This window comes from Saimiri boliviensis, chromosome 17 (assembly GCF_048565385.1).
Source record: "Saimiri boliviensis isolate mSaiBol1 chromosome 17, mSaiBol1.pri, whole genome shotgun sequence".
NCBI classification, from domain to species: domain Eukaryota; kingdom Metazoa; phylum Chordata; class Mammalia; order Primates; family Cebidae; genus Saimiri; species Saimiri boliviensis.
The window spans coordinates 57,742,479-57,761,843 of NC_133465.1; positions in this window are offsets into that span (position 1 = coordinate 57,742,479).

Here is a 19,365-nt window from a genome sequence, read left to right on the forward strand (position 1 = left end):
AAACAGTGCATGTTAAGCACTTAAAATTACTAAATATCCTGGCTTCTTCTTCAATATTCTCTCTCTCTCTCTTTTTTTTTTTTTGGCCCTCTCTTTTTTTCTTCTTGGAATCTCATTCCATGAAGAACACTAATGGTCACATCATATCTTTTTTTTTTTTTTGAGACAGAGTTTCGCTCTTGTTACCCAGGCTGGAGTGCAATGGCGCGATCTCGGCTCACTGCAACCTCTGCCTCCTGTATTCAGGCAATTCTCCTGCCTCAGCCTCCTGAGTAGCTGGGATTACAGGCATGAGCCATCATGCCCAGCTAATTTTTTGTATTTTTAGTAGAGACGGGGTTTCACCATGTTGACCAGGATGGTCTCGATCTCTTGACCTCGTGATCTATCCGCCTCAGCCTCCCAAAGTGCTGGGATTACAGGCTTGAGCCACCGTGCTGGGCCACATCATATCTTATCTCAATCTTAAGCATTAGTGTAAGAAGACATCTTTGGTTTTTCAGAGTGATGCATCTCCAAATGAGATCTGCCTTGCTTTTGCTATTTTTGATGGCCCTTCAGAAAATACCTTTGGTAGGTTATCATGCTGATAAAGTCTGTGTTCTTTTATGGTGTTTTACTGAAGAACTCCAAGTGTGAGTGAAAGAAGAAGGGAGAGAAGTGGCTAAGGAATAATGAAAATCTTACCTTGCTACAATGTAATGTTTTCTCTTAGAATTAAAGACATGATGGCTGTGAGTCATTCTTCTGTTTCTCTTGTCCTGGGTGAGGAATACTAATGCTCTCTGGTACAAGTATAATGAAGCAGAAGTTCACCCAGACATGGCCTCAAAAACTGTATACCAGCAATTCTCCAGGTGTGGCCACTGGACCAGCATCATCAGCATCATGTGGGAACTTGTTGGAGATGCAAATTATTGAGTCCTACTCCAGATCGACCGAATCTAAGTCCCTGGCGGTGGTATCCCACAATCTGTGTTTGAATAAGCCCCTCAGATGATTCTGCTACTCAGTGAAGTTTGAGTACCACTGATATATGCTGTCACTTTCTGTGTGATCTTGGGCAAGAACCAGAACTTCTCTTTTTGTTTATTTATTTTTTAATTTTGTATTTCTTTTTTTTTTTCCAATAGTAACACATTTTTATTTCTCTCAGAACTTTAAAATATGAACATTGTATACGTCAGCCAGTCTTTACTTCCAGGTATATTCTTAAATTAGTCGCAATTCCCTTTTACATAACATACTCTTGTTCCGGAGGGCAGTTAGCTTTTCATCATTCTTTCTGTCAAAATAACATCCAATGACAAATCACATAGGGACAAGAACATGAACCCAGTGGTCCCGCACAGTGTGAAGTAAATTCACCATGATCGCTGCAGGTCCAGCGGCAATAGTGACCCCGAGACCACGGGCAATGGAGAACTAGAAAGCGCTTTTTAATACATGATCTCATCTGGATTTCAGAGTACACTGCATGGAGAAGTAGAGTGGTTGTTATTATCTGTATTTTACAGATAAGTATTGAGACTTAAAGAGATAGTAGGTTGGTGCAAAGTAATTGTATTTCTATAGGTTTTTGGGGAACAGGTGGTATTCGGTTACATGAGTAAGTTCTTTAATGGTGATCTGTGAGATTGTGGTGCACCTGTCACCTGAGCAGTGTACGCTAAACCCAATGTGTAGTCTTTTATTCCTCAGCCCTCACACCCATTCCCGAGTCCCCAAAGTCCGTTGTATCTTTTTTATGCCTTTGCATCCTCATAGCTTAGCTCCCACTTATGAGTGAGAACATACAATATTGGTTTTCTATTTTTGAATTACTTCACTTAGAATAATATTCTCCAGGCCAGGCGCAGTTGCTCACGCCTGTAATCCCAGCACTTTGGGAGGCCGAGACGGGTGGATCACGAGGTCAAGAGATCGAGACCATCCTGGTCAACATGGTGAAATCCTGTCTCTACTAAAAATACAAAAAATTAGCTGGGCATGGTGGCGCGTGCCTCTAATCCCAGCTACTCAGGAGGCTGAGGCAGGAGAATTGCCTGAACCCAGGAGGCGGAGGTTGTGGTGAGCCGAGATCACGCCATTACACTCCAGCCTGGGTAACAAGAGCGAAACTTCATCTCAAAAAAAAAAAAGGATAATAGTCTCCACTGCCATCCAGGTTGCTTCAGATGCCATTAATTCATTCTTTTTTATGACTGAGTAGTATTCCGATGTATATATCTCATAGTTTCTTTATCCACTCATTGATTGATGGACATTTGGGCTGGTTCCATATTTTAGCAATTGTGAACTGTGCTGCTGTAAACATGTATGTGTGAGTATCTTTCTCTTACAATGACTTCTTTTCCTCTGGGTAAATACCCAGTAGTGGAATTGCTGGATCAGATGGTAGTTCAACTTTCATTTCTCTAAGGAATCTCCACACTGTTTTCCACAGTGGTTGTACTAGTTTACATTCCCACCAGCAGTGTAGGAGTGAAGAACCTGAACTTTTCTGAGCCTTCGTTTCCTCACCTGCAAATTCAGAATAAGGACCTTCACGTGGCGTGATCAATGGAGTTGTTAGTACGGCAAATCGAATACAGAGCCTGGTCTCGAGCATTGCTTCCATTCTTTCTTTTTCTTCCCTGTGTAAAATAATATTTTCCAAAGTGACCTCAACAGTATCTTCCATGCCACGCTCTTCTTATACTGTGACAATTCTTCTATTGAGTGGGGGCCCACGTCCCCTCCCTTAAACCTGGGAAAACCTTTGTTCACTTTCTCAGTCAACAGAATATGACCGAAGTGATGCTATGTGACTTCTGGGGTTAGAGCAGAGAAATGCCACATAATTCCACCTTGCTCTCTGGGGATGCTCACTCTTTAGGTACTTAGAATCCAGCACCATGCTATAAGGAAGCCAAACTAGCCCATATGGAAAGGCCACATAGAGAGGCCACTGAAGGCCAACAAGCCCCCTGAGGTCTCAACTGAGCTGATATCAGCCATCAGATGTGTGAGTAATGATACCTTTAGATGATTCCTGTTACCTCTGGTCTTCACGTCTTCCCACCCGAAGCATCAGACATTGTAGAGACCAGCCAGCCTCACAGTGCCATGTTCACATTGCTGCTCATCTAATGTCAGGATAATTGAATGGCTGCCTTACGCCAGTCTGTCTTGGGATAGTTTGTTATGCAGCAATAGAAAACTGAGGTGCTACCCGCATGTTGACCTGGGAACAAATTCAACCCAGGTGGCTTTCAGCATCCAAGAGTGAAGGGGCAGAAGGTGGTGACAGTCAAATGGAAATGGAAATAAGAATCAAAACCCCTCTGTGGGAAATAGGAGACGAGAACTCTAAACAGTCAACAGTAGGAGGCTGAGATGGAGAGCTGTTCACCCAGAGATAGCCCCTCCTGAAGATATCCCACCAGGCTCACCCCTCACATTTGTGGGGCTCAGGACAGGAGTACAAACAGAGGCCAATGCATCACATATCTAAACAATTAAAAGGGACGAATCAAGCCCACACACTATTAGATATGTTCCATCCTCCCATTGTGACATATGTAAGTTCAGAACAACTTGGAAGGCCCAATTCTTGGACTCCTCAGAATGCCTCCCTGGAAAGTGGTGACATATGACAACGATCAGACCTCAGTCCCTTCGCTTCACACCCCCAGCTCTGTATCAGTGTCTTCATTGGTAAAATAAGTCTCCAGATGCCATCTGCTTCTCAGCATGTGATGAAGATTAAACATGATAACCATGTGCTGTCATGTAGTAATTAATAAATGGGAATAGTAATAATAGTATTTTGACTTAAAATATTTCAAGGGCTATCATGTGAAAGAAGTCTTTGATCTGTTTTGTATGGCTTCAGGGTGTATAATTAAGACCAGTGGTTCAGAGTTATAGGGAAGCAGATTTTGGTTCAATCTAGACGAATCTTTTTATTGTAAGAATGCACTGAAAATGGATTGAAATCCTTTAGGAACGTGAAATTTAGAGCCATTCATATGTCATCTAGGTGCTGAATTTGGTGGCCTTAACGTTCACTTCTAATTCTGATTCTGTGTGAAATTACCTTTTTTACTTTGTGTTTGTACTTGTGTTTTTTCCAATTGTCGGTCTTTGGGATACACATATTCCCAGGGTCTATATCCTAGGTGGTCAACTTCAGTGTTCAGGGATTTATTTATACCACACCATGAACTTAGGGAGAAGCCCAGTGAAGATTATTGAAAGAATCAACTTAGCATCCTGGGTAGTTATAATAGGACAAGTCTAATGGAAGTTACTGAAACCCAGCTAGCTTAGCAAAAGAGAGAACCTTACTGCAAGGATACTGGGTGTATTAGTCCGTTTTCACACTGCTGATAAAGACATATCCAAGACTGGGGAATTTATAAAGAAAAAGAGGTTTAATGGACTCACGGTTCCACGTGGCTAGGGAGGCCTCACAATCATGATAGAAGGTAAAAGGCACATCTTACGTGGTGGCAGATGAGAGAATGAGAGCCAAGTGAAAGGAGTTTCCCCTTATAAAACCATCAGATCTTGTGAGACTTATTCACTACCAGGAGAATAGTACCAGGGAAACTGCCCCCATGATTCAGTTATCTTTCGCCAGGTCTCTCTCACAACATGTGGGAATGATCGGAGCTATAATTCAGGATAAGATTTGGGTGAGGACACAGCCAAACCATGTCACTGGGGAATAATGTAGAATCCAAAGAAGAGTTGAACTCCAAATGGCAAGAGGGTCAGGAAAGCACATGGGTTCAGGGCCACCTGGAATCAGGGACCAACACATTGCCAAGATATCTTGTATTAGTTCATTTTCATGCTGCTAATAAAGACATACCTGAGACTGGGTAATTTATCAAGGAAAGAGGATTAATGGACTTACAGTTCCACATGGCTGGGGAGGCCTCACAATCATGGCAGAAGGCAAATGAGGGGCAAAGTCACACTTTATATGGCAGCAGGCAAGAGAGCTTGTGCAGGGGACCCTCCATTTATAAAACCATCAGATCTCGTGAGCCTTATTTACTCCCACGAGAACCCCCGGCCACCATGGTTCAATTATCTTCACCTGGCCCCGGCCTTGGCACATGGGGATTATTGCAATTCAAGGTGAGATTTGTGTGGGGACACAGCCAAACCGTATCGTATCTCTCCCCTGAATCTTTCTGCTCTGGCTGCCTTCTTCCTCCTCTTTCTTGATTGGCTTTGTCTGCAACTCCATAGATTGATATTTTATTGATTGATTGATGAAATCTTGCTCTGTCACCAGGCTGGAGTGCAGTGGCGTGATCTCTGCTCACTGCCACCTCCACCTCCTGGGTTCAAGTGATTCTCCTGCCTCAACCTCTCAAGTAGCTGGGACTACAGGTGTGTGCCACCATGCCCAGCTAAGTTTTGTATTTTTAGTAGAGATGGGATTTCACCATATTGACCAGGATGGTCTTGATCTCTTGACCTTGTGATCTGCCTTCCTTGGCCTCCCAAAGTGCTGGGATTACAGGCGTGAGCCACCGGGTCTGACCTAGATTGATATTTTATAGCTTCAGCTACCAGAAGGCCTGGCTTTCTTTCTCAGTGCCAGTCCCACATTTCTCAGGAAGAGACCAGGAGCCTGCCTTTGACCAATCAAATGCAGCCAGGAGGGCAGCAGGGTTTTGTCATATAAATGGTTGTTTCTATGCTAGTCACATGGTGGCGGGGACTGGGGGGTGGCAGGATAGGAAACTGGACTGGACAGACACATCTGCTGTCCAGGTCACAGATCTTGGGCCTCTCTGCTGGGCGTGGGCCCATGCTTGGCTCTTGGCTGTCTTGACGGAGACTGGTAAAATGTGTTCCTTGGTCTGGAGTAAGATGGAAGTGAAACAATGAGGATGTATGTAGGAACGTCACTCATTTGTCTAGGACATGGTGAGTGATTTCTTTGCTGAATTGGATAATGGCTTTAGAAGCCCGAAAGTCTTTCCTCAATCTTTTGTGTGTGCCATTCACAATGTAATGGCTATAGAAATGACACACTCTTTTTTCTTTTTTTTTTTTTTACCTCTAAACTTTTTATTGGCCTCCTGCTCCCCAAAGGGTGCCCTGATTCTGTTGGCTTAATGTCTCAGAACTTTGGTGTCGTTGGTCTCACACCACTTTGCCATTCACTCCCGCAGTAGTGATCTTTTGGATGGTTTGCATGGAGTTGCTGCTGTCCAGGGCATCACCAAGATTCAAGTACTCATCATCTTCCAGCAGGCAGTCGTAGGTGGTGATCTCAGCCTTCAGCTTGACCTTGATGTTCAGCAGGGCCTTATACTCCTGGGTCTGGCGCTGTCCCTCTGCCCAAATCTGTGCCAGCTCTGACTCCACTTGTAGCAGGACCCCATTGAGCTGCTCCATCTGGAGCATAGCAGGCCTCCACCTCCCTCAGGCTGTTCTCCAAGCTGATCTTTGTATTTCTCATGGAGTCCAGGTCTATCTCCAAGGACTGGACTGTACGTCTCAGCTCTGAGTGTCATCTCAGCAGCTCCAACCTCAGCAGACTGCGTGGTGACCACTGTGGTGCTCTCTTCAATCTCCTGAGACCAGTTCTTGTCCAGCTCCTCTCGGTTCTTCTGAGCCAGCTTATCATATTGGACCTGGATGTCTGCCATGATCTTAGCAAGATTTGGGGACATCTGCCTCCATGGTCAACCCAGAGCTGGCAATCTGGGCTTGTAGGCCTTTTACTTCCTCTTCATGGTTCTTCTTCACAAAGAGCAGATCCTCCTTGAGAAGCTCATTCTGTGTATCTAGCTGCAGCCGAGTGACATTGGTGTCATCGATGACCTTGCGGATCCCATTGATATTGCTCTCCACAGACTGGTACATGGCCAGCTCTGTCTCATACTTGACCCTAAAGTCTTCAGCAACAGGATGGGCATTGTGGATCTGCAGAACGTTGTGGGCATTGTCTATAGTATTTGCGAAAATCTGAGCACTCAGGTCCTCAGTGGTCTTGAAGTATTGGCTCCAGTCTCTGACCTGGGGTCTCTTCTTCTCCAGGTGCTCCCGGATTTTGCTCTCCAGCTTCTGGTTCTTAGTCTCCAGGCTCCTCACTCTGCCCAGGTAGGCGGCCGGACAGTTGTTCAGGCTTTGCATGGTCTCCTTCTCAATCTGGATGCCTCCCATTCCTTCTAGACCCTGGCCATCCCCGAGGTCAGGCCCCTGGACCCCATGCCACCCTGGAAGCTGGTGGAGTGGGACACAGAGATGCAGAAACCAGAGTCCCTGATGCCTACATAGATGCTGGCCACACTGCTGACTGGCCGGGTGCCATAGCTGGGCACCTGGACAGAGCCCAGGGACTGGTAGTTGGTGGAGAAGGTGCCGTGAGTGGTGAAGCTCATGCTGCCCGGGGAGGAGAGCGAGAGGACAGGACTCAGGCTTTGCCAACAACCAAAATGACATGCTTTTAATGTTAACCTGCATTTTTAACATTTTCTCCATCCCTTTTTAAAGTCTAGAAGTCCAGAGGACTGTAAATCAAGCCTTGGTCTGTAGCATCTGCCAATTTCTATGGTGTAAATACTCTCACCATGGTCAATTTCTTTTTTGTTTGTTTTTAGAAGTGATTTATTTAGAGGGAGAGAGAAACAGGAGAAGGAGAGAGAAATAAACAGCTAACTCTCACACTGAGTGATAGAATCCAGAAAGATGGAATTCAGGAGAGGAAAGCAGCTTGCACACTGAGTGGAAGGGAACAGAGAGCGAGATGGAGTTTAGGAGGGGAAGACAGGCTTCCATGAGAGAGTGTGGAAGGGGACTCCAGAGGGAAAATCCAACATAGAAAAAAACAGCTTCCACAGGAGTGTTCGTGGAAGGGGATCCGAACATGGAGTCCCACCATGGTCAATTTCAAGGGACCACTGGGACATCACTGAATAGGGAGCTGGAAAGTGATGCACATCAGCAGGGCCTTCTGTACTATTTCCACTCTCTAGATATTCTAGATGTGAATAACCCCAAGAGCATAGATAACAGTAGAAAGCTGTAAAATAATTAGGAGTGATACATTTTGAGCTTTCATTACCTATATTTCCAATACGATTTATTTAATTATGCATTTATATAATTTAACTTTCAACAGAGGCTTTGTTTCATAACTGGTTTGCAAAATTCCTGAAAATTTGACAACTGGAGCTTGCAAGCTGATACTGACCAGCTCTGGCACCCCATGGGGTTTCCCCAGCGCTTGGCATGAGACCTGGCACAGAAGAGGCACTGAATGCACGTCTGCTGGATGAATGCGTGTCACCCACCTGGTCTCTGGACTCTCTGAGGGCCTGCCCAAGTCACTCACCCTCCTCTCTCTGTCCCTCTAATGTAAGAGGCTATTAATGCTTACTTCATAGAGGTGCTGCGAGAGTTAATTAAGGTTTGCTAAGTGCTTTGAAATCCGTGGATGAAAGGCCCAGTGGGGGAGAACTTTATTATTATTCTCATGCATCATCTTAAGAAGTGTATGGTGATGATACCTACCTGGTACTTTTCATCTTCAAAGTGTTCTCCAGACGTTAGCCAATTAGACGTCACAGTTCCCTACCCAGTCAGTGGGTGTCCTCCAGGGAGAGAACCACACAGCAAGTGGGCGACTCCTTTCCCTCTTGCCACCAGGGAGTGGTGGTCAGAGCCGGGATCCCAGCTCTTCCAGCTGCAGTCTTCCACTGGGCTTTGCTTTGACCCTCCCAGCCCTCCATCATTTCTGCTGCTGGCTGTGGTGAGGACTGCTTAGGCCAGGATTCTGAAACCATGTTGTTTCTTATACAATGCATGCGATGCTACCCACTGAATGTTATCAGTGGTGAGACACATTTTTTCCCTACAATTGAACATCCCTGAAATTAGTATGCATCTTATAACTGATGAAGGGTTATAGTTCAATTGAAAGTGTTTTTCTTCTTACTAGTAAATAAAATAATAGTGTATCATACAATTGTTGTCATATGTCAACAATTGTTGAAATATGATATTATCACGATTTCTATTTGTAGTTTGTTGTAGATTTGTAGTTTATTTCCTGCTAATTTTCTAGAAGAGCCTTTCTTCTCTCCACCCCCATGATAACAGTAACATATGGTCATTATATTATGCGGAAAATGCAGATAATTCAAATGAAGGAAAGGCAATGATAATCCCAAATTTCACAACTCAGAGGTCAATATCAGTAACACATGACTATATTTTCTTCCAGGCTTTTCTCTGTATTTGGAACAGTTCCCTCCTCTGGTTATAAAAGGAACTTATGTCCTCTGTAGAAAAATCTGAAAATACAGAAACTGGTATAATACTAACTACCGAACACCGATAATGCCATCGTCCAGAATGACCGCTACTAAATTGTAGTAACTATTACATTTCGGTTTTACATAAGTCAGCCATGTTAATTATTTTTAAAAAGACAAAAAAGAAGAAAAAGATCTATAGTTAACTTTCAGATCAATTTCCTTCTATCATATATCTCTATATGCCTATATTTCTATCTGGATATATATGTGTCTATATTTATATCTACATACGCACATACAATTTGACATATAAAGCATGTATAATTTCCCCTGATTTTTTTTTTCTTTTTTTTTTTTGAGACTGAGTTTCACTCTTGTTACCCAGGCTGGAGTGCAATGGCGCGATCTCGGCTCACCACAACCTCCGCCTCCTGGGTTCAGGCGATTCTCCTGCCTCAGCCTCCTGAGTAGCTGGGATTACAGGCACGCGCCACCATGACCAGCTAATTTTTTGTATTTTTAGTAGAGACGGGGTTTCACTATGTTGACCAGGATGGTCTTGATCTCTTGACCTCATGATCCACCAGCCTCAGCCTTCCAAAGTGCTGTTGCCCAGGCTTGAGTGCAATGGTGCGATCTCGGCTCACCGCAACCTCTGTCTCCAGGGTTCAAGCGATTCTCCTACCTCAGCCTCCCGAATAGCTGGAATTACAGGTGTGTGCCACCACGCCCAGCTAATTTTTGTATTTTTAGTAGAGTCAGGGTTTCTCCATGTTGGTCAGGCTGGTCTTGAACTCCTGAGCTCAGGTGATCCATCCACCTTGGCCTCCCAAAGTGCTGGGAATACAGGCATGAGCCATTGCACCCAGCTTCCCCTGATTTTTAAACTTAACTTGTGTGCTGTTTAGCAGTATCTACCAGAGCTTATGATTGTACGATTGATATAAATACTCTATGACTTAGCAACTCTATTCTTAGGTGTATGCCTGTATTAGTTTGCTGGGACTGCCATAACAAAGTGCTACAGACCTGGTAACTTAAAACAACAGAAGCTTACTTCCTTATGGTTCTGGAGGCAAAAAGTCCAAGACTAAGGTGTCAGGGCTGGATCCTCCTGAAGGATGTGAGGGAATGGTCTCTTTCACGCCTCTCTCCTTGGCTTGTAGATGGCCATCTCTACCTGTACGTTCACATGGTCTTCTCTCGATAAGTGTGTGTATTCAAATTACCTCTTCTTATTAGGATATCAGTCATATTGGATTAGGGCTGACCCCAATCACCTCATTTTTATTTTAATTACCTCTATAAAGACTCTTATCTTCAAATATGGTCACATTCTGAGGTACTAGGGGTTTAGACTTCAACATATGGGGCCAGGCACCTGTAATCCCAGCACTTTGGGAGGCTGAGGTGGGCAGATCATCTGAGGTCTGGAGTTCAAGACCAGCCTGGCCAAGTCTACTAAAAATACAAAAATTAGCCAGGCATGGTGGTGCAAGCCTGTAATCCCAGCTACTTGGGAGGCTGAGGCATGAGAATCGCTTGAACCCAGGAGGGGAAGTTTACAGTGAGCCGAGATCCTACCACTACACTCCAGGCTGGGCAACAGAGTGAGACTCTATCTCAAAAAAAAAAAAAAAAAAAAAAAGACTTCAACATGTGAATAAGGGGTACAATTTATCCTCTAGTAATATCCAAGTGCTTATGTTCACCAAGACATGTACAAAAATGTTCATAGTAGCTTTATTCATAACAACCATAAGTTGGAAGCAACCCAATACCCAGCAACGGTAGTAAAGATTTAAAAATGTGATACATTCATACAATGAAATACTCTACAGCACTAAAAAATCAACTTCTGCTATACATAACAACATGCATGAATCTCACAGACATGAAGTTGAGCAAAAGAAGCCAAACACAAGTCTCCAGATGGTTTGATTCCATTTACATGAAATTCGAGAATATGCAAAACAAGTGTATGATGATAAAGTCAGAATAGTGGTTAGCTCTGGGGAGGGAGTGCAGTGCGGATTACATAGGACTACTTATGTGCCTAAACTCATTGACGGTAAGCTTAAGATTCGTGTTCTGAGACCTCAATGTTTATGAATGCACTTACAGAGATTCCCTATATCACTAGAGATTTTTCTAAAACATGCTGTCCAGTGACTGCAAAATGTCCCATTTTCATAAAATGGCTAATGTTGGCTGATCACTTACCACATGCCAGGGACTGTTCTAAGGACTGCCTGTACTAAGTGCATTAATCCTCAGCAAACCTTATGAAGTTGGTTACTGACATTATCCCCATTTTACAGATGAGGAAAACCAAACACAAAAAGCTAACTTCCTTAGGTTCACATCATGAGAGATCGCCAGCAACCTGCTTAAGAGGTCACATGCTCAACCACTCTGCCACACTGTCTTTCTGTTCAGGCATCATGACACCTGCCCATCCCTCTTCCCATGCAAACAAATTGCAATTGATTGGATATTACTTTCAATGGCAAGAACCGCAATTCCTTGTTGTCTACTTGTTGGACATCCAGATCAGTACCTTTTTTCTCTATTATAAATAAAGCAGCAACCAACAGTCTTGTATCTTTTTCCGATTGAAAAAAAAAGTACATCTTTTTCTGCATCCTGATTCTTCCTGTAGCATAGAGCCCTAGGTTCCTACTACAGTGTTCAAGTCTTTGAACTTGAGAACACTTGATCCAAATTGCTAATTTGTTCTCCGGATAGATGAAAGTAACTCATATACCTGAAATTAGCAGCTAATTTAAATATCTCCATAACACGTCTCACTTCTATGAGGCCACCCAGAAAGGTCCCGGTCACTGGCCCTTTCTCTGTCCGTTGTTTGGTCAGAAGTTAGAATGAAAATGCTATTTATGTGTATATGTGTGTGTGTGTGTGTGTGTGTGTGTGTGTGTGTGTGTGTGTGTATGAGTGTATTATATAGATAACGTCAATGTAAATAAATATACACACATAGACACATGCTTCCAAATTAGCCTTCTAACTCTGTTTGGTTCTAGTGAATCTTAGAATGAAAGCCCAGAAGGAATAACTCTTTGAACAATCTTCACTTCGGTTACCCTGCATCCTGGTGGATTCTGAGAGCTTTAATGAATTGATTCCAAGTGAAGAATGATTCTTTGGTTACAGGGGAGAGCATGATGTCAAAGGAGCATGGAGATTTTTTTAAAGTATCTTTTCTTTTCCAGTTCTTTATCTACATGCCTATCCTTTGAAGCCACATGCTTTTACTTCTTGGTTGATGGGATTTGAGAAGCTGTTCCTTTCCTCCCGAAGAACTTTTATTTACATATTTATTAGGTGAAAAAAACATGTATCAGTAGCTATATCAGGGTTCAAATCACAGACGGCAAATGCCTGATAAATATCCATTTGATTTGAGAGTAGATATATATAAGCCTGCACTCTATAATGTTGCAAATTACTTTGTAATATTTTATTCAATAATTTATTAACATATTAAACAACACTATTGGTCATCTGTTAACTGATCATCAAGTAACTTATTGATCATCTACTAACTATTGGATAGATGCTAAACATCTTGTGCGCTGGGCTTCTTATCCTGCATTGAGAGCTTCTAGATTGGCAATAGGGCCCTAGTGAGAAGAGGAATTGCTTGGCATTTGAGTGGGGAAGATCAAAATCTCCAAATCTGTGACTTCAGCCACAGTAAATAATTCCCCTACAAAATGCACTGTGTGATAGCAGCACTGCTACCTTATCAACAGTCATGTCGAATAAATAACAGCGCTTTCCTTTTTCCAAGTTCCACATCAGGAGAGAGGAGTCAGATGGCTGGAGATAGTGATCGAAGCTGGATTGGAGGCATGGCTTAGGCGTGTGGCTCCAACGGGCTTTCTAATATTTCATCCCTGAGCTAGACACTCCTACCCACCCAGACCCTGGCAAAGGCGAAGGCCCCCTCTGCCAGGGCAAGAGCCTTCCATGTGGCAGAGGCGCACTGAGAATGCACTGCCACTCTGTGGCCAACATGAGCCCAGGAGGGACTGAGCTGAATATGCCCAGTTTCTCCTGCCAACCTCACCAGTCAGACCAGCATGCCCTGCTCCCGGGAGCAGGGTGGAGGTGGGTGGGGAGAAAGGCTTGGGCACCACCCTGGTGGAAGCCTGAAGCCAAAGGGATGAAGGGCCTCTGACAGAATCCCTCTCTGAGATCATATTTTCCTGCAAGAGGTGGGAGTCCTGGCTGAGTCTCACATGGTTTAGCAGCTTTTTCATCCGCATCAATGCTATCCCATTCATGGCTACACACAAGTTTTGTGCGGCTTGGAGCAGTCTCTGAAATCGCTTCACAAATCACATTTTCTTGTTTCCAAAGGGGTGTGTGTAGGTATATCTGTCCTGTCCCTGCCATCACCAAATTCTGTTTATCTGAAATTTCTACTTGTAAGAAACTTTCTATTCTTAGGCCTCTTAATTCTTTTCTTCTTTCAGAGCTATTGAGAAGCTGTTTTTGTTGTTGCCGTTGTTGATGGTGGTGGTGATAGCAGTGGTTTTCTTTTCACCATCTCATGGGAATAACTTGCATGGGATGAGATAAGCTTCAGCTGCCGGGCTCAATCACTGTTCCTCCCTGGGACCTGCAACCCAGACCTGCCACACTGCAAATAGCATTCAGATGGGTTGCTAAATAATATCCTCAGACCATGGAGACATCTCATGAATAGCTGAAACAAAAATTACAACATCTACAAATATCAAGGGTCTATAACAGGGATTGGCAAGATTTTTCTGTTCAGGGCCTGATAGTAAATACTTTTAAGCTTTGTGGGCCATGTGATCTCTGTTCCAGTGACTCAGTCCTCCTGTGGTATTGGGAAGACAGCCATGGATAATATGTAAACAAATGTGTGTGGCAGTGTTTCAATAAAACTTTATTCACAAAAACAGACTGTCAGCCAGAATTGGCCCCGGGGGTTCTAGTTTGCCATCCTCAGTTTGGCCACTGAGTGGATCTTTCCTAAGGACAGTTGATCAGCGATTATAACAAACCACAATGGCGAGACAATGGTTCTAGTCCCAACTCTGCTACTGACCATCTGCATGGCTTTGGGTAAGTCACTGACTCTCTCTGGAACTGGTCCATTTTCCCTTCTGTAAAATTAAGGGGTGGATCTGCATCAGAGGCTGCAAACTGGCAATCCAAGATTGCGTCTGGCTCACAGCTGTGTGCCATTTGGCCCACAAAGTATCCAAAACGTTTTGAATTCATTTTCAACATTTCAGATGGGGAGATTTCATTTAAAAATCCAGATTTCTGGCTACTCTTGAAATATCAGAAAATCTGGCACCCCTGGGCACACATTCTCTCATGGCAGCTGTTGGCCAGGGCTGAGCATGGGGTCTGGTTGCGCTGGCTGGGTGTGTACCCACAGAACACAGCAGTCTCCTGCTGGCCTGCTTGACGTTTGCCTTACTGCCTGACACGGGAGCATTTTGGTCTATGACTGTGCCTGAGACCTCTGGTGCCTTTGAGTTTAATAATCTAGTGTTTGTTAATTTGTCAGACCATTACTTCATTATCGTGCAGTAGAGCCTTGCATCCTCTTTCTCCTCCCCCTTTCTGAAGTCCTTGGTCTCTGCTGGAAAGCCATGTAGTGGTTGGGAAAGACAGCGCAACTCTGCACGAAGCCAATCAGCACGTGCTGTGCCCTCCCTGGCTGTATAGTTAGTTCAGGATTGGGTGTGCGATTCAGAGGTGCATCACAGTGGCTCTCAGGCTTGGTTTGGACGGCTGGGAGAGAGCTGTACTCTTCTTCTGTAGCGGGTGAGGACTCAAGGTGAGGCCTTCGACTGCTTTGAAATCTTTGTTACTATGAGGGAACTCTGCCCTAAATCAGTAACTACTGACTGGGATTGGCAGATAAATGCCCTACTCGCTTGCTCTTTGAACAGGGTAATCTGAAGATGCATGCTCTACCTTGTCTCCGTGGGTTAAGCTCCAGTTGCCCTTAGTGATCACTTGCTTGACAACACACCCTGTATTCACTGTCTTCCTTGTTCCTGTCTCACCTCCCCACTTCCTACTGGAGTTTTATGGGAGTCCCAAATAAACCAGTTGCATCTGAGAATCCTGCTCTCAGACTCTGCCTTTCTAGACACCCAACTGAAAATAGTGACATGTTATAAAGGGAAGAGAAGATTCATTCATGACAAAATTGATAATAGAGTTGTTATGACAATTTGAATGCCTGGATCAAACCATTCCTGAAGCTCGCACAACCTTTGCACTTTTCATTATAAGACGCAACAAATTCCCTTTGTATTTAGGCTAGCTCAATATGAGTTTTCTGCTGTTTGTAGCCAAAACCATCCTCCCTGCTACACAGGGATTTATCTATCCCTTTATTTAGATGAATAATACTTTTTGTATTAAATACCAGACTAATGAATGAAGTCATGCATGCAAGCTTGGGACAGTGACACCTTCTTTATTGGAATTTCCTTGAGTTGCTTAACCAAAGTGACCTTGGGCTGGTTCAGCTGAGAGGTCATGTATCATGAAAGTTCCACACATAGGCTGGGCGTGGTAGCTCACGCCAGCAATCCCAGTATTTTGGGAGGCCCAGGCGGGTGGGTCACTTGAGGTCAGAAGTTCAAGACTAGCCTGGCCAACATGGTGAAACCCTGTCTCTATTACAAATACAAAAAATTAGCCAGGCATGGTGGTCCATGCCTGTAATCCCAGCTACCCAGGAGGCTGAGACAGGAGAATCACTTGAACCTGGGAGATGGAGGTTACGGTGAGCCAAGATTGTGCCATTGCACTCCAGCCTGGGCAACAGGGTGAGACTGTCTGAAAAAAAAAAAAAAGGAAAGTTCCACACACAGGGGCATGCTTGTGTGTATCAGCAACCTCTAATCACATACTGCCTGTTATATAAGTGCGCATTTCAATTCATACTTATTGTGAAGGTGCACATTTCAATTCATACTCGTTATAAAGATGCCCATCTCCATTCATACTCTGATGAACAAAATACACAGTGGTTGTTAGTTTCTAGACTGTTGTTTGCTAGTTTGGAGACAGTGCTGTGGAAAATGCATGCACAGGAACCCCACGGTAAGGCCTAGGGTGTGAGGTGGCACACGTAGCGGTGTTGGGATGGGAGAAGCTCCACCTTCCTCCAGTTCACGGTGGTGTGGAAGCCATGCTCTTGGTGATCCCTCTGCCTGTGGCTCCCCTGGCGTGGGCCTGCCAGGACACAAGAGTGACTCCACAAGCAGAGTAAGAAGGCTCAGAGAAGCCAGCCTTCCTGTCCCCTTTACCTGATTGTCCAGAGAGGGGCTTGCTCACGCTCAGCCAGCTTGTCTGTGGCAAGAGCTGGGGCTAGAACCTGCTTGCCTCATGGTTTGCCCTTCTCTGGACTGGCATCCTCCAGAGAGCATGTCTAGAAATCCCCAGTTAGGGCCAGACTCAGGTTTTCTAGTGTCTGTAGCTTACACAGTGTTGGAGTCTCCTCTTTAAGAGAAAGAATACACATTTTTACTAAAGTATCAGAAATGCTTACAGAGAAATGTGTCTTGATCGCCACCTGGCTTCTTGTCCCCACTAGAACATTCTAGAACTCCTAGCACCTGCCGGCACTCAGAGGGGCCCACGTGAGTGAGGGGTCCTGAAACTTAGGCATCATCAGTATTGGTAAGGACCTCCCTCTTCACAAGAGGAAAAGTGGAAGGTTCTGTGTGTTCCAGAGACCTCGTTCTTCCAAGCACGCCAGCCCCACGAGGAAAACATTTGCCACACAGCTCAGTTGCAGCAAAAGATGATTCAGAATAGGAGGCCGGCATCCTGGAGTCTCTCTCAGGTTGCCTTGGTTACCTGGAGTCTTTGATCCCATTTTTGAGAGCAGGCATCTTTACCACGAAGCTTTCAGTTGCTGCACAAAGGATGTCTCTGTGATAAGAGCATTAGGGAGACAGGATGACGGAGGGACAGCTGCATGGAACGCTAGACTATCGTCAGACCCTAAGCCTGCCCCAGGTTTCGGACTAAAATGATGTCACTCTGAAGACCAGGAGTCATCTAAGCGCTCTCCATCAGATCGTCTGTAGCCGTCACAGTTAAACAACAGAATGTAACTCCCCGAGGGCAGGGAGTTTCATTGGCTTTTTTAACGATGGAATCCCCAGTGCCCAGAGCTGTGCTCAGTACATTCCAGGCAGCCAGGAAATACTTATTGAACAAATAAACGCGTTTGTTGCACACATACTATGTGATGGGAACCATGTTTAAAAGCTTCACGTTTAATTCTTGCACTGTCGCTCTGAACTAGAGGCTGTTATTGTCCTTGTCCGGAAGGGACCAGGGAGGCACAGTAACTGTAAGCACTTGCTGGGGACACAGAGCTCAAGAGTGACAGCAGCAGTCCTGGAGCCTTGCCCTCTGTGCCCATAGCTACAGGCACACCTCACTTTATTGCAGTTTGCAGATACTCTGTGTTATTTACAAACTGAAGGTTTGTGGCAACCACGTGTAGAGCAAGTGTGTCAGCACCATTTTCTTTTTCTCTCCTTTTCTCTCTTTCTTTCTCCCCTTCCTCCCTTCCTCCCTTTCTCTCTCTCTCTCTTTGTTCCTTCCTTCCTTTCCTTTCTTCCCTTCCCTTCCCTTCCCTTCCCTTCCCTCCCCTCCCCTCCCCCTCCCTCCATCCCTTCCTTCCTTCCTGCCTTTCCTTCTCTCTCTCTCCTTCCTTCCTTCCCCCCTCCCTCCCCCACCCCTCTTTTTTTCCTTCCTGATTGAATCTTGCTCTGTTATCCGGGCTCTGTTATCCAGGCTGGAATGCAGTGGTGCAATCTTGGCTCACTGCAACCTCTGCCTCCTGGGTTCAAGCAATTCTCCTGCCTCAGCCTCCAGAGTATCTGGGACAATAGGTGTGCAGAACCATGCCTGGCTAATTTTTTTTTTTTTTTTTTTGTATTTTTAGTAGAGATGGGGTTTTGTCATGTTAGCCAGGCTGGTCTTGAACTCCTGACTTCAGATGATCCTCCTGCCTTGGCCTCACAGAGTACTGGAATTATAGGCATGAGCCACCGCACCAGGCCAGCCCCATTTTTCTAACAGCATGTGCTCACTTCATATCCCTGTGTCACATTTGGCTAATTTTTGTAATTTTTAAACTTTTTCCTTTTTTTTTAAAGACAGAATCTCACTCTGTTGCTCAGGCTGGAGTGCAGTGGTGCGATCTCGGCTCACTGCACCCTCCACCTCTCAGGTTCAAGAGATTCTCCTGCCTCAGCCTCCCAAGTAGCTAGGAATCCAGGTGCCTACCACCATGCCTGGCTAATTTATGTATTTTTGGTAGAGATAGGCTTTCACCATGTTGGCCAGGCTGGTCTTGAACTCCTGACCTCAAGTGTTCTGCTTGCCTCGTCCCCGCAAAGTGCTACAATTACAGGTGTGAGCCACCACGCCCGGCCTAAACTTTTTCGTTATTACTTTATCTGTTATGATCTATATGCAGTAATCTCAGTGATCAGTAATCTTTGATGTTACTATCATACTTGTTTTGGGGTGCCATGAACTGGACCCATATAAGACAGCAAACTTAATAAATGGGCCAGGCACGGTGGCTCACGCCTGTAATCCCAGCACTTTGGGAGGCCAAGGCGGGTGGATCACAAGGTCAAGAGATCGAGACCATCCTGGTCAAGATGGTGAAACCCCATCTCTACTGAAAATACAAAAAATCAGCTGGGCATGGTGGCGCATGCCTGTAATCCCAGCTACTCAGGAGGCTGAGGCAGGAGAATTGCCTGAACCCAGGAGGCGGAGGTTGCGGTGAGCCGAGATCACGCCATTGCACTCCAGCCTGGGTAACAAGAGCGAAACTCCTTCTCAAAAAAAAAAAAAATGTTGTGTGTTCTGACCTCCACTGACCAGCTGTTCCTCCACCTCTCTCTGTCCCCCAAGGAAAAACAATAATGAAATTAGGCCAGTTGATAACCCTACAATGGCCTCTAAGTATCTAAATGAAAGGAAGAGTCACGCATCTCTTACTTTAAATCAAAAGCTAGGAATAATT